The sequence below is a fragment of the Adiantum capillus-veneris genome, chromosome 3, assembly GCF_014529385.1.
Source record: "Adiantum capillus-veneris isolate H3 chromosome 3, ASM1452938v2, whole genome shotgun sequence".
Taxonomy (NCBI): domain Eukaryota; kingdom Viridiplantae; phylum Streptophyta; class Polypodiopsida; order Polypodiales; family Pteridaceae; genus Adiantum; species Adiantum capillus-veneris.
Genome location: NC_140933.1, coordinates 68,162,311 through 68,178,251, shown reverse-complemented (window position 1 = coordinate 68,178,251; position 15,941 = coordinate 68,162,311).

The window sequence follows — 15,941 nt, the reverse complement described above, 5'->3', positions numbered from 1 at the left end:
CTTTCAGCACGTGATCGAGAAAAAGTAAGGGTCTTAAAGAATATCAAATCATTATCAGCCTTGAAAGGTACAGAAGCAATCATGCTTGCCCAAAAATTGGGATACAAGGAGCGTGTGATCAAAGTACATGAAGCCAGGAATTATATAAAGCATCTAAAAATTCAGTATGATCTCAAATAGCCCTATATCAAGAAATGATGGAGCAATGTTTTGTAACATTTTGTCATTTACAAAGATCTTTATGTACTCAGAGACTTTGTTAGAGTGCTTAGGGTTTCAAGATATATGAAGATGTAAATGATTAATAGTTTTTTAAATTGTCTTTCAATACTATAAGTAACTTGTGAGTTTCATGTGCCAAATGCTCTTTCTTTTAAATATTTTATAGTTGTTTGCTTTGAAATTTGAGTTCACTGTGCCATCAAGGACAATCTACATGCTCATAAGGTCAAATCTCACCCTATATGTCTTTGGGGGAATTTCACTTTATGGTCTCAACACCCTATGAATCTAAGGCCATAGGGTCATAGTTTGGCATGTGTTCTTGCATAGGACTTACTAAGTGTAACCACAAATTAGCACCCTATGTCCCTAAGGTCTTCAACACACTTAAGATCTCTATATTAACTTTTTTTTTTTAATCATTTCAAGGCTTCTAAGAAAAAATGTTTTTCTATTAGATTATCACAACATAGAGGAGCTCCCTTTCATATTACATCAAATATCACATTCAAACCAAGAGCAATGGTTTCATTATCTACCAACATCTTTCAAACAGGACAAAAGAACGCTTATCTTGGATTTAGAGGGTGTTCTTCTTACAACATGTGAGCTTCAATCAAGGCCAACTTGGACCAAGTACATGTGCATTGTAAAAGATAACAATGAGGTGTATGCGGTGCGTCCAGATACAGAGCAACACATAATCAAGACCCGTTTTCCTACACAAAGTCACAAATTCAAGATGATTATGGATAATCGGTGCTGCCAAAATTCAAATTTCATGATTGGTTACAAAAGAGCCTATCACAAAAATATTTTGACCATATGGAAGCTATTTGATTATTTAGATGGGGGCAACAGTATAATATTTTATGATAGTCCATATCGAGTGATGTGGCATATGCAAGGAACTTATATGATTTTTCCAAAGTTTTGGAACCAACCTACTTAATTACTTCAAAGTTTTTTAAAAGATGAGATTGTTCCATGGTTATGTGGATGGTTGTATGCTAAAGACAAGAGAGACTATACCATAAGAAATTTTGTAATGTTCAATCCTGACCCTGAGACTCACTATGTAATGCAATGTTATATGTTTCAAAGGACTCAAAATATCAAGAGAAGGAGGCTATTTTAAGTGTACTAGTTAAGTATTCTAAATAGCATCTACCAAGTATTTGGCAATGTGTACTTTTAAAAATTTAAACTTGATGGAATGTTGTGGGATATCTTGAAACATCTTTAAGCTGTTTTTTTAATGGAGTGCATCCTATTGTCAGGAGACTTCTCTCATTCAAGTTCTTTGGTTTCATTGTTTGATGCTTCTATGGTATTGTTAACTTTTTCTTCTTATTAATTGTCTTCATTAAGTGATCCAAACAATCAGAATTTCTTGACATTTGGTAGTTTTACAAAACGGTGTTAATCCTGATTTGATGGCAGTTCTGTAAGCCCATAGAGCACAAGGTAGGTCTAAATCCCAAGTCTTCACATTGTTTCTTGTCATTCTTCTAAGAATCCTTATGAGTTATCCATTAAACCTTTCATTCATGCCATTGCATTGGGGATAATATGGAGTAGTAAATCTACAATGCACATGAAGCTTCTCACATAGATAATCCACCAACTCTCCCCTCAAACGTGGACCCTTATCAGAAAGTAACTCCAATGGCATTCCAAATTTATATCAAATATCTTCATATATAAATAAAGAAACATCTTTTCTCATGATGTTCTTAACAACTTTGGCTTTGGCCCACCTGGATAGATAGTCAACAACGGTAAGTATGTAACACTTGCCTCTAGCTGTCATAGGTAGAGGAACTATTGCATCAATACCCCACTTTTCAAGCACATCATAAGCCACAATGGTGCCTCTAATTTCTGATTTGAGAACCCTATTTTCCATGCTTTGGCACTCTTTACAAGACTTGCACCAATGATGAACATCCCGTTGAACGCTTGGCCATACATAACCCTCCTGCAAGACTTTATGCAAAGTGATCTTTGAAGCAAAGTGACCACCACAATAACCCTCATGATTCTCCTCTAAAATTTTGTAAATTTCCTCTTTCCAAGGGAATTTTCTCATCACAAGATCATCCCCCTTCATATACAAGGCATCACCAAGTAGCACATACCTTTTGGCACGGCGTAGGAAGGCATACTTTTTTGACTTCTCCAAATCTAATTAAAGCGTACCTGTTTGTAGAAACTCTTCCTCCCTCTCTAAATATTACCTTCCCAAATAAGGAGGAGAATCAGCCCTTATCACATACAATCGCCCAATTGAAGCTTGCATTGCGCCATGGGCTTCTTCATTTTGAGACTTGTCCACGTGCCCTAAACTCCAAGCTTCAAAATGCTTAATCAAAACCTTCACTTGAAAACACAAATTTTTCAGCCTTGGATTCTTACTTTGCCACACCCCAAGTACTTCCTTAACCACCAAAAGAGCATCACCTCTTACCCTCACACGACGGATGCCAAGCTCAAGGCAAAGGTTGAGACCTTTCATACTCGGCTTCATTGTTTATTTTGTGCTGTAAAATTCAAACTCCTTTTAGTTACCAACACACCTTGAGGATCATAAATTAAAACACCTCCTGAAGATTCACCATGCGCTTTCCTGTAAGAGCCATCCAAAAACAATAGATAAGCACTGTCTATGTGAGGAGCTTCCATGTGTTGCTTATTCACCGCGTCCTCCTAGAGAAGAAGAGGGATTTCCTTATAAGTAAGTAAATTAGCCAATGTAGCCCTTGTACTCTCCTCGACAAGAAAAGAGAATTGGAATTCCTGTAGCTCCACAATCCACTTCATGAGCCTGTTTGACAAAGTAGGGCTATTCTCCAATTGAGGTAGAAGAGTGTATCTAGTGAGGAGTGTGAATGGATTAGGGAGAAGGTAGTCCCTAAACCTTCTACATGCATAAATAATACTCACCATGATTATATACACCTTTGTATAGCCTCTTTTCACCTCTAGCTTCACCTTTCTAGCACAATAGATAGGCTTCATCTAGTGGGAATTGTTACCTCGTTGAAGAAGCATAGCTCCAATAGCATCCTCGCCTACTAATGGATTCACATAAAACTCATTTCCCACAATTAGGAGCTTTCATAGTAGGAAGAGAACCAAAAACCTCTTTTATACCTTGAAAAACCTCTTCACATTCATTTGTCCATTGTAGAGGATCCAACCTTGCTACTTGTTGTAGAGGATAAAGAATTTGAGAGGACAAAGGAATGAACCTTGCCATATACTTCACCTTTTGAATGAAAGTAGCAAGTTGATTTGCATATTTAGGTGATGGGAGGAGCACCTAAGCCTTCACTTTGTCAGGATCCGCTTCAATCTCATTCTCTGAGATCATATGCCCCAAACCTTCACTCTTGGTTGAGCAAGATGACACTTCTTTGGGTTGAGTTGACCTCCACTTTCATCATATTGCTTCAATGCCATCCCAAGCTTTACAACATGATCCTTTCTAGATCTGTAAACAAAAAATTCATCAATAAGATCCTTCACAAACTTGCCAAGAAAGGGAGAGAACACCTTATTGACGCGCTTTGGATACCACGCACAACCATTCATAAGACCAAAAGGAAGCACACAATAACAAAAGCATCCCCATGGTGTGATAAATTTGGTCTTATTTTGATCTTCTAAAGCCAAGGTGAACTGAAAATATCCAAAGAATCCATCACATACACTATGCCTCTCATGCCCTGCAATAGAGTCAAGTATGTCATCTATGAAAGGAAGAGGGCATGGATCCCTCTTCGTGGCTGCGTTTAGAGGCTTAAAATCAACACATATCCTCCACTTTCCATCCTTCTTGGGTGTGACAACAATAGGACTCACCCATTCTACAGTACTCACACGACATATGAAACCTGCTTCAAGAAGCTTGTCTACTTCTTCCTTTAAAGCATTAAGTTGTACCTGTCCTATTTTCCTTAGCTTTTGGCAGGACAAGCTGAGATCCTTCCTTGATTGTAATGTGGATTTACTCTCCCTTAAAGCCTCTAATTTCCTCATAAGAAGTGATGAATAAATGGGTAAATTGTTGTATCATATGTAGGTACTCACCCTTCTCATGACTAGTCAAGACGGGAGACAACATACCTTGTATCAGCTCTTGTTTGACATTAGGTTGAACCTTGGGTTGCATCAGCTCTTAAATTTGCTCATAAGGACCAGAGATATCCTCATTGTCCATAAGGCCAAGAAATATTTGTTTCTCATCATGCTCTTCTTCAAGAAACAAGGAGGAAACATCTAGATCGCTATCGCTGCTATCTTCCACTTCACTGCCATCATCCCCATTCTCTTCTTCTTCACTCGAGTACTCTTCTTCATCACTTTTCTCATCAAAATCAGCATCCAAAGATTGATTTTTGGCCATGTAAAACCTCTTCTTATCAACCCTTCTATTGTAGAGAGTGATGGTACCATGTCCCCAATCCTATATAGCTTTGGTTTCCTGTAACCATGGTCTTCCAAGGATGAGAGGGAAAGCACCAATACTTGCGGGAATAACATGGCTATTGACCAACACTTTAACATCAAATACATCCATCTCCAAGTCCTTTACAACTCCCAAGCACCTCACCCTTGACTGGTTGACAAGCTTTATGAAAAAACCTGAACCATGTTGAGTCCCAACTTTGATACACAAGCTTGAGTAATAACACATACTTGTGCACCTCCATCAATATAAGCCTCTCCAATGCACTTAATCTTGAGTTACTCTTATGCCATGCATCCATAATCGGGCATATATCAGGTAGCTCATTCAAAGATAGGACTCTCAATGACCCCCTTGCACGCTCCTTCTTCATGGGGTTGACTACATGCTTCCATTGCCTCTTTAACTTGCAACGTATCTCCATGAGTTTTCCAAAGGTAACATCAGCCTTTCTACCCACAAAATCAGCTCGTAAGCTATAATTTGGTTGCCCTTCTCCCAAAGGAAAGGCGCATGCATTGTAATGTTTCGGGTTTTCTCTTCTTCTTCTCTTTATCTGTACCTGTTTCAACCTGTTTCCTTCTTTTATGGCTGGGACTTGCATCACTCATGTCATGATCTCTTGTAACCCTCTTACCTACATGCATGAACATATCTCCCAAATCATCCTCTTTCTTCTCCAAACGTATTATGCTTACCACTTTTGTTTTTCCCTTCTCTTTAGCTGTCAAGCCACTTGGCCCTGCTTTCCCTTTAATCTCAATACCATAATCTTGAGCTTGAGAAGGAATTTGTGGAGGAAGAGGAAACATGTCACCACCCATTCTCTTTGGCTTGTCACATTGAGGGCTTTTATGACCCCACTCACCACAATTGTAACATTGAAACATATCCCCTCTTCCAGCCATGCCTCTTCCTCTACCATTTGTAAAACCCTCATTGCTTCCATAACTACGTTCATATCCATAGCTTTGACCTCTTCCACATCCCATCATATGCACACTAAGATTCTCCTTGCGAAAATCATTCACACCATGAGAAGCTTGTTGATCATAACCTGGCTTCCTGATGAGGACCCTTGGTTGCTCTACCGCTTTCACTTCAACCTTGGCTCGACATTGATTCCAAGTTGATGAAGACGCTCTACTTTCCACTCTTTATTCTTTGCAATTTTGACTGCCTCCTCAAAGGTCCTTGGCTGCTTAATCTCTACCTTGAAGTGTAGTTTACTCCTCAAACTTGCAAGAAACCTATCCTTCTTCAACAGGGTTGGAGGAATTTCATCCTCTAAAGATGTACACCACCTTGTCCATAACACATTGAATGCCTTCACATAGTCTTTTATGGTCTGGCCTTCACCCTGTACCAAGCCTTCAATAGACTGCCATACCTTTTGTGGGTCTTCCACCTGTTGAAAGTGTGTAAGAAAAGCATACCTTACCATTTCATAAGTCATAACTTGGGGAGGTTGGGATGATTGTAGCTCCTTTCCGTAGCCTTCCAACAATTCCCTAGCATCTCCCTTCAAACAGAAGTAGAAGATTCGCAGCACTAACGTTGGGTCTTGCTTGTCAGGAAGAAGGCAAGCAAACTCCATTCTCTCAATGAAACCTTTGGAAATTTCATTTGATTTCCCACTAAACTCCGGATAATTAAACGCCATGTCTTCTAAAACCTGTAAAAGGTAACTTGAAGCGATTCCTCGGTGGCAGGTACCAAAACGTTGTCGGGAAACAAGCGAACTGAAACACCTCTATAGTGATGTCACCCAAGAGCATTGAAAGAGGAAAAAAAGAACACCAAAATATTTGGGAAAATAATTTGAAACACCACCAATCCAACAAGAGTAGTCCCCTTGGGAATTTACTGGCCGTCGCCCACCCAAGAGACTATGTCACATAGGAGCAAAACAATGCCAAAGCATGGATTTACAGCACACACCGGCCAATGCATATGAAGATAAGGGCCGCCCCTTTCACCATTGAACCTCACAAATCCACACCTTCAACATCAATTCCAGAATTCATACATACATGCCCTCCAAATTTGTCTGCACACTACTCTACCATAGCCATAACCCTGCAGAGAACTAGTCGTAACCTGAAGAGCACACCTCCAACTGGGGAACTTTAAAGCTTGAGATAAAGCTTGAAAAATTACTGGAGATAAATTTGAAGATGAACAAATTTGAATCTACACGCCGCTACATGAAAAATTGATGCGAACAGGGCGCTATCCCGGTACAACACGCGTAGAGTAGGCAAGGCGGGGGCAAAAACTACAACAAAAACCATCAAGGAGGCACAACAAGCTCAAACCTGAACACTTTTGTAGTTTGGATGAACTTTTTTAACTTTGTAGATGAGTTTTAGTTATATTCAAGTATCACTTCAAAAAACTCACTCACGGGCAGTTACAGTAGCTCGACAACTGTCACTAGACTAGCGACTTGTAGTGCATGTACATGTGCTTGCTAAAGCAAGCTAAAAGCCCACACACACTTTCGACATCGGGCGTCATGTCCGTATGTACAAATTTACAAAAAAAGGGTGTTAGAAATGCGCCCAACAATGTATGATGTCTAAAGGACACTTTTAGGAACCAAAATTGAAATCTGAGCATACTAGGGTGTTAATCACAATAAAACAAGATGACAGACCAAGTAAGGGCCATATGAGCACATAGACATCATACACGTTGTTGTGACGTGGCATGTTAGTAAGGTGAAATTAGAATATCTACCTCACTCTCAATTATTTTGTTATGTGGAACTAGATGATATGATGTACATAGTATGATATATAAGAAAACGGTTGCCATAGTTGCAATCGTATACATACCTTGCCACCTCCTCGGAATGGCTAAAGATGGCCATATAATGGGAAAAAATATCCTAAAAATAGCTCGAAATGCCACATCAATGATGGCACCGTCGTTTCTCAAGTTGTGTGGAAATTTTAGAGCCAAGAATGAGCTCATTTGGGCAAAGGAGCAAGGATATACAACCATTTGTTTATAGGGTGCTAGTGTAGTCCCGTGCTGCTTCCACTACATTGTTGAGGCTCTAAAGTCTCCAATTAGGGTTTCCCCTCCTCAAATAACTACTTGGGCCTCTCTATTGAAGTACTGAAGCTTCCATGAAATGGTCACAACAAAGAATCAAAGCATAAATTTAAGGTTTTTAACAAGTTGAATGAGCACTGCATTTGTGCAATTGGGAGCGAGGCTACACCTAATCTTCACAGACACAAGAGTTTTGAGTTGATCTTGGTTCATTTTCAAAGTGGAGCAATCATGGCTGGAGTTTTTTTCTTTTTTTGTATGTTTTTGGCTTCGAATCATCTACACCTTGTTTGAATTTGTTGCGAATCCTCACACTCAGAGGCTCAACGCTTTCCTGGTCGCATTGCACACTTCTTGACACGTTTTTGGTGAACCCGACGCAAAATAGGCTAGGGTGAGGGTTCAACAGATTCATTGAAGGTTTCAAATTAAAGCTTTAAATCTATGGATAAAAAAGAACAACAGGGGTTCGGTTTGATCCTGTCACATTGCAAATGTTTCAAGCTTTTGCGTTGTTTATGGAGCAGCAGCAAGCTACAAAAAGGAGGGAGGTTCCATCAACCAAAAAGCTTGAATCTGTGGTCAAGAAAATGGACCATTTAAAGATAAAGATTTAACAAAGTATGTTTGTGGATATGTAAAGGAGATGGAGCTTCATCGAGTGCCTGAAGCAGAGAAGGATTTGTAAATAGGTGCATCTAGTGTGATAGTACCGACCATGGAAAGAGGGATTGTGAAAGTTTCAAAGATGCTTTGAGAAAGGAGCTTGTTTTCTTTAAATATGGCAAGATTCACTTAAGTGAAACAGGTAAGCTCTTGGGAACAAACTTTGGCAAAGACGGGATGAAGAAGCTAGTTGAGGACATGGCTATTAGCCATGCCTTTTCAATGGTTGAAGTAGCCACCTAAGCACTGAAGGTGGAGCCTATTAAGAAGAATTTATCATTAAAAGTTGGAGAAGAGGAATCCTATGGGATTGGAGAGCTATGGCCATGTGTAGTAGAATATTCTATGAAGGTAAAATGAATAAAGAGGTTTTGTATGAAGCTGGAGATTGTATTCGGCTAGAAACAGGTTGGAATGACCCTATGTACTCTTTGTCAGTTCATGCATACATTGCCAAATGTCAAGCCAATGAGGTCGTTGTAAAAGAGAAACATAGGCGTGAGAATGGGGATTAAGGGCCTTCAAAACGGGCGACGAGGAGTGGGGGAAAAAATGACACGGTGCCTCCTAGATCACCTTCCCCACAATAGATGCCTATCCCCAAAGTGCCTATGAAAGAAGCCTCTAAAGAAAAGAAGAAGGATTCAATGAAAGCTAAAGCAAAGGGTCCGGCCTACAAACTCCGATTTGATATAGAGGTAGCGACTGAGCTCAAAAAGGTTTTGGAAGAGAGGATTTTGAATAGTAAGGTGGAATCTACCTTGGGTGAGGTCCTTGGAATAGCAAAGAGGGAGTTCCATGAAGATATACTTGATATCATCAAGAGGAAGTGGCAATCTCTTTCTGAATCTATCTATGTACAGGGTGAAGAAGAGACTTAAATGCACAGGGAGTACAGGTCTATGGAAAGCAAGGTGATGAAACTGTTGTGGGATGCTCCAAGTATAGGGGAGGAGTAAAACACGTTCATTTGTTGGATGATGAAGATGAATTGGACACCACTCACGGGAGTTATTTCTCTAAGAGGAGTCATTGGGCAAAAGCGACTACAGAGACCCTAGTGAAAGTGGGAGACTTCAAAGAGCCATACATTGCACTGATAGATCATTGGGCCAAAAATTAATCTTATGTCAAAGAGTCTATATCAGAAAGGAAAATGGGCGATTGATATAAATCATGGATGGATGATTCGTGCAGCAAAAAACTCATATGGGGAGCTTGTCCAAATGTAAAGGTGATTATCGGGGATGTGAAAGATTAACAAAATTTCATTATACAAGAGATGTCTACGTACCTTCTTATCCTTGGAAAACCATACATCACTGTAGTGACATGGAAACCAAGGTGATGGACAATGCGTGTTAGCTTATGCTAGGATAAGGAGCAGGGATGGGAAGCCTGCAGTACAGTTCCTTACTATTTGTGTGGACCATGAAAGGAACTGTGAAAGTCTTAGAGAGAAACCCTTGCCAAAAACAAGCAAATAATTCAAGGACTATAGGGATATGAGGGGTTTTAGCCATGTATCATTGTAGAGCGGGATTGTAGGGGTACAAGAAGAAAAAAGTTCTCCCATGATGTATATGCAAAAAGAACGTTTTCTATAGATTTCTTAGGATTAATAGACTATGGATCTATTGTGTTTACAAAGTGTGAGGAATTAAATCCAGGTGAATGACAACATGTAAATAGTATACAAATAGGTTTGAAGATGAATGGTTTGCTAGAAGATGATGAATGCATTGCAGGTGTGTTTGATGAGTGTTCGTTTGTCACGGATACTATGCAAGACTTGGAGTCTTTAGTGGATTGCAATTTTCATATGGGAAGTGAGGTTCTGAAAGTTTTCTCAATAGAAATGTACAAAGTCATTGAGGATTTTAAAAATTCTCAAGGTGTTGATGTACGAGTGGAGACTAAGTATAAGTATGTGGAAAAGAAAGTGAAACCAGTGGAACTACCTCTACCAAAAGATTGCACAAATAAAATGGAACAAGGTGCTTTGCACCTAGCCTTCGTGACCCAAGTAAGATTGGACACAAGTTCACGCAGGATTACAATTTTAGAGAAGCTGAAAAGATATGCTTTGATGACATGCTTGCCAAACACGGAAAATCTTTTGCATTTGAGCCTCATGAGATAGGGTGTGTTGATCTATCAATTGTTGCTTCTATGATGATATTCACAATCCCTTGAAACTTGAGAGTGCCAAAACTCGTTGAATTGCTTAATGAAAAGATCAAGATGCGTATTTTGGAGCCTTCTTCTACTCCGTATACAAATAAGTGGTTCACAATTTCGAAGAGAAATGGTTCTTTACACTTTATTCAGGATATGCATCCCGTAAATAAGGTGACAATTAGAAATGTGGGTACATGGTGAGTTGTAGATGAATTTGCAAAGGCATTTGCAGGAAGGGAAATATATTCTATGGGAGATTTGTACTCAGGGTATGATCCGTTTCAACTAGCAATGGAAAGCAGGGACCCGACTACCATGAGGAAACCTTTGGGCCTGGTAAGGATGTGCACCTTACCTCAGGGAGAAACTAATTCAGTTGCACATATGTTTAATGGTATGTACAAAGTCCTACGTGACTTTATATCTCAAACTACAATTCCTTTCCTTGATGATATGCCAATCAAAGCATGTGATGTAGGTGATATAGACGTGGCTTTAGACTCGAGAGGGTGCCGTAAGTATGTGGAAATCCATATCAATGATTGTGATAAGATCTTGTCAAGGTTGGAGTAAGTGAACCTTACCTTGTCTAGCCAAAAGCCAGTGTTTGGTGTGAATGAAGTTCTTATTGTAGGACATATGTGTGGGACATATGGTAGAAGTCCCTAACCTGCAAAGTTTGATAAAATTCAGAGAATGAAAGAGAAATTTATAAATGTCACTGAGGTTTCAAGGTTCTTGGGTGCATGTGTGTTTTATGTTATCTGGATTGCGCATTATGCACATGTAGCAGAGCCTTTGTATAAACTTTTGAGAAAGAGCCAAAAGATTCAATGAGAAGAAATGCATACCCATGCCATGAGAAAATTAAAGAAGTTGTTGCTTATGTCTCCAACTTTGAGGAAAGCAACCTATGAATGTGGAAGATATGTAATTGTGACAGTGGATACTAGCCCTATAGGAATTGGATGGGCAATTGGGCAAGATGATGATGATGGGAAGAAACATGTGGTGAGATTTGGAGCAAAAGTCCTAGGTGCTCATCAATGCAATTATGCACATGGTAGAAAAAGAGATATGGTAATTAAGTAGTCACAGCTTTGAAATGTGACAAAGAGTACTTGATAGGAGCAAATGTAATAGTGGAGATTGATTGTCTACCCCTTCATGGAATGATCACAAGTTTCTCAACTCCAGACATTGCTATGTTGAAATGGATTGCCTACATAAAGTCCTTGAATCTAGAATTAAATCATATTGCAGGGAAAGATAGTCCAATTGCAGATATGCTTTCAAGAGCAAGATATGAAAATGAAGAAGACATGGTTGTCGAGGGAGATGATGTAGGCACACAACTATATAGTATCTCTCATGCTAAGGGTGATTATGTTTGCTTGTCAAATGCACTTGAGTCATTTTCAAAGGACCTATATCAAGGGGACTAGTTGCTCATTGGATGCTATCTGAGCCCTTTGATAAGGCAAGAAGGGTGGAGTGATCAAGAGTTCAAATAATACGGAGAAAGGCCTATGGATACTTTTTGAAAAATGGGTACTTATGGAAGCATCCAAAACAATGAAATAGAATGCTGTTAAGAGTCTTGAATGATAAGGATCCTCAAAATGAGCTTATGAAAAAGTATCATGAGAGTCTTTCTTCTAGACATAGAGGCGTATGGGTTACCTTTACTAAAATGAAAGAGAGGTATTGGTGGAAAGGTATGAATAAAGATGTATCTCACTTTGTGGAGTCTTGTGAAACCTGTTAAAAGTATTCAAACGTACGTCATTGTGATGGGTTGCACCCTACTTACCCATTGGTTGTGCAGTATAAGTAGGTAGTAGATCTCGTTCTACAATGCCATTGGGCTTATGGAAAATGAGATACATAGTGCTTGCATGAGAAGACTTAACCAACTAGGTTCAAGGTCGTGGTCTAAGAACAAAAAGCATAGAAGGGACATGTAATCTCCTCTTGGATGATGTAATTAGCCATTATGGTTGTGTTAGGATAATAGTAGAGGACAAGGGTGAGTTGGATGCTGACAAAGCAAGGGAGTTTTTCTCTAGGTTGGGCATTAAACTCGCACTCACTATTGCATATAATCCTGAAAGAAATGGTAAATCAGAGCGTGGGAATCCTCCTATTATTAAAGCTTTGGATAAGGCCTACAAAGGTAAAATGGGAGAGTGGCCTAGGTTACTGCCTCAGGCTTTATGGGCTGATGGTACATCTCATAGCTTAGCTTCCTGATTATATGCCTTTTGAGTTGATGTATGGTCAGAAACCTATAATGCCAATTGAGGATGTAATTCCCACATGGAATTTATTGCCTTGGGAAAGTGGAATGAGTAGGGGAAGACCTTCTTGCTTTGCGCATACAATAGTTAGAGAGAAGGCCCCAAGATATTGAGATTGCAATAGCACGATTGAAAGATTCAAAGTTAAAGAATAAGGATAGAACTAATAAGGGGCATAGGCTTAGACCTAAAGCTATTGAGGAAAGGTGATTGGGTGTGTTGGTGTATGACAGTAGTCTTGGAAACAAACATTCAACAATAAGAAAGCTTTCAACAATAAGAAAACTTGTACCTTGCATGAATTAGATGGGACAAAAATGAAGATTCCCATCGCAGGGAAAATAATAAAATTATTCAAAAGAAGAGATGATACAGATCTCTTTGATTCATAGGAAAGTGAGAACAAAGGCTCTGATGAAATTGGCATGGACGTGGATGAAGAACAAGGGGATGATGATTTACATTTCGTTGAAAGCAATAATGAAATTGACATGTATGTGGACTTAAATTAAGATTGAACCTGCAAAAGATATGTGTGGCACATGCCGGAGGATGTTCAGGTTTAGAGGGGGTGGATGTCATTCTGTGGCATGTTGATAGTGTGAAATTAAAATATCTACCTTACTCTCAATGCTTTTATTATGTGGGATGAAATGCTACGATGTACATATTGTGATATATGAGAAAACGGTTTCCATAGTTGCAGACGTATGCATACTTTGTCAGGAATACGAGGCCAGGGATATGGAACCGTTGCATATTTTAACACATTAAAACATTCCTAATTTGCTTTAGTAATGTACAAATGTCAAGTGTTTCAAAGTGGCACACTCGTTCTGCCTAGAAAGTTCAATGTGGGCAATCTCGGCAAAAAAATAACAGGTTTCGTGTGCGGGCATAAAAGATATCTCCAAAGTGCTTACCAAGTGGTAAAATGAAGTTCAACATGAAATTTGAGTCCAATGGGATTTTTCCCAGGTCGTTTGGGCTTTCAACGAACGAAGTATGGCATTTTTGGGCAAAAAATGTCTAAAAATGTTCATAAAATGGTAAAAAAGAGCCTAGCAATAGCTCATAATTCCAAATCAACGATGGTGTCATCATTGCTCAAGTTGTGTGGGAAATTTTAGAGCCAAGAATGAGCTCATTTGGGCACATGAGCAAGGAGATACAACCATTCCTTTTTACAGGGTGCTAGGGCAGTCCCCTGCTATTTCCACTACATGGTTGAGGATGTGAGACCTCCAACTAAGGTTTCCCCTCCTCAAATATCTACTTGCACTTATCCAATGAAGTACTGAAGCTTCCATGAAATGGTCAAGAGGAAGAATCGAAGGGTAAATTAAGGGTTTTTAACAGGTCGAATGAGCACTGCATCTGTGCAATTGGGAGCGAGGCTACACCTAATCTTCACACACATGAGAGTTTTGAGTTGATCTTGGTTCATTTTCAAAGTGGATCTTTCATGTCAAAGAGCCTCAACCATGTAGTGAAGCAACACGGGACTGCACTAGCACGCTATAAAGGAATGGCTGTATCTCCTTGCTCATGTGTCCAAATGAGCTCATTCTTTGCTCTAAAATTTCCCACACAACTTAGGCAACAACACCGTCATTGATGTGGCATTTTCAGCTATTCTAAGCTGTTTTGAGCTATTTTTGACCATTTTAAGGCCATTTTTAGCCCAAAAATACTCCTTTTTGTCCGTAAAACGCCCATACGAGCTGTCATGTTAAACCTCATTTTCCCACTTGGTAAGGACTTTGGAAACATCTTTTACGCCCGCGCACGCAACTGCTATTTTTGGTCAAGATTGCCCCCATTGAACTTTTTAGGCAAAATGAGTGTGCCACTTCGAAACACTTGACATTTTTACATTCCTAAAGCAAATAAGGCATGCTTTAATGTGTTAAAACATGCCACCATGCCACATCCCCTGCCTCGCCTGCATGGCAAAGTATGTATATGCCTAGAACTATGGCAACCATTTTTCCATATATCAGACTATATACATCATAGCATTTGGTCCCACATAACAAAATCATTGAGAGTAGGGTAGATATTTTGATTTCACATTATGGATGTTCCATGGCACGACATGTGTTAAGAAGTACGCAGTGCGACTACAAAAGCGTCGGGCCTCTAATTATGAGGATTCGTAGCAAAATCAAACAAGGCGTAGATGATTCAAATCTAAAAACACACTAAAAAAGAACGTAACTCCATCCATGAAAGCTTCAATTTGAAAAAGAACCAAGATTAACTCCAAACTCTTGTGTGTGTGATGATTAGGTGTAGCCTCCCTCCCAACTACACAGATCCAGTGCTCATTCGACCTGTTAAAACCCTAAATATACGCCTCAATTCTTTGTCGTGACCATTTCATGGAAGCTTTAGTACTTCATTAGAGAAGCCCAAGTAGTTATTTGAGGAGGGAAAATCCTAATTGGAGGCCTCACAGTCTGAAGCATGTAGTGGAAGCAGCATGAGACTGCACTAGCACCCTCTAAAGGAATGGTTGTATCTCCTTGCTCATGTGCCCGAATGAGCTCATTCTTGGCTCTAAAATTTCCCACAGAACTTAGGAAACGCCAAAAATATAGTTTATGTGGTATTTTAAGCTACTTTAAGCTATTTGTAGGCTATTTGTTAACCTTTTCAAGGCCATTTTTAGCCCAAAGTTGCTCCTTTTTGTTCGTAAAAAGCCCAAACGAGCTGGGAAAAATCCCTAAATTTATGGAAAAATCCCATTGGGCTCAGATTTCATGTCAAGACTCATTTTTCCACTTGGTAAGCGCTTTGGACACGTCTTTTACGCCCGTATACGAAACCTCTATTTTTGGTCGAGATTGCCCGCATTGAACTTTCTAGGCAAAACGAGAGTGCCACTTCGAAACTCTTGACATTTGTACATTCCTAAAGCAAATTAGGCATGCTTTAATGTGTTAATTAGATTTGTAATGAGCCACAAAAATGGCTCACATGAGGATTCTAGTAAATGAAATATAACTTTTGTATATGATATCAAAATTACA